We start from the raw sequence: 675 nt of genomic DNA on the forward strand, positions 1-675 counted from the left end.
GTTTAGGCCATTCTCGATGACGTCGAGTTGAATCGTAACAAGATGCAACCAGGTTCGCATCACAACACTTTGTCATCAATCAATTACATGTTAGTCCTAATGCATTATTGTTGTCCAAGCCCACAATAATACTCGACTAAGGACCTTTTAAGAATAATCATATTATTCTCAGGACATTATTATAAAAATATTATTTATATTCACATAAAAGAAACTGAAATAATAATGGCAATACCTTATATTAATAAATGAGGTAAAACAAGTATGTTATTACAATCATTTCATGGTTGGTCTTTAAGCATACTCTAAGAATCTCCCACTAGCAGTAAGACTAATCACTCATATATCTAATACCCAGTGACTTAGTGTGACGATCATGCTTCTAGTGTGTAAGAGGCTTTGTGAGTGGATAACCAATATTATCATCTCTTGGTACTCTGCAATTTCCACATCTCCTCGATCAATGATTTCTCGAATGAGGTGAAAGCGCCTAAGTATATGTTTGGATCGCTGGTGAGATCTAGGTTCCTTTTCCTGTGAAATGGCTCCATTATTGTCACAATGAAGTTCTATAGCATTTGATATGCTAGGCACAACCCCTAGTTCAGATACGAACTTCTTGATCCAAACAGCCTCTTTTGCAGCTTCACTAGCTACAATATACTCGGCCTCTAT

This window comes from Gossypium raimondii, chromosome 13, assembly GCF_025698545.1.
Source record: "Gossypium raimondii isolate GPD5lz chromosome 13, ASM2569854v1, whole genome shotgun sequence".
In the NCBI taxonomy this organism is placed as follows: domain Eukaryota; kingdom Viridiplantae; phylum Streptophyta; class Magnoliopsida; order Malvales; family Malvaceae; genus Gossypium; species Gossypium raimondii.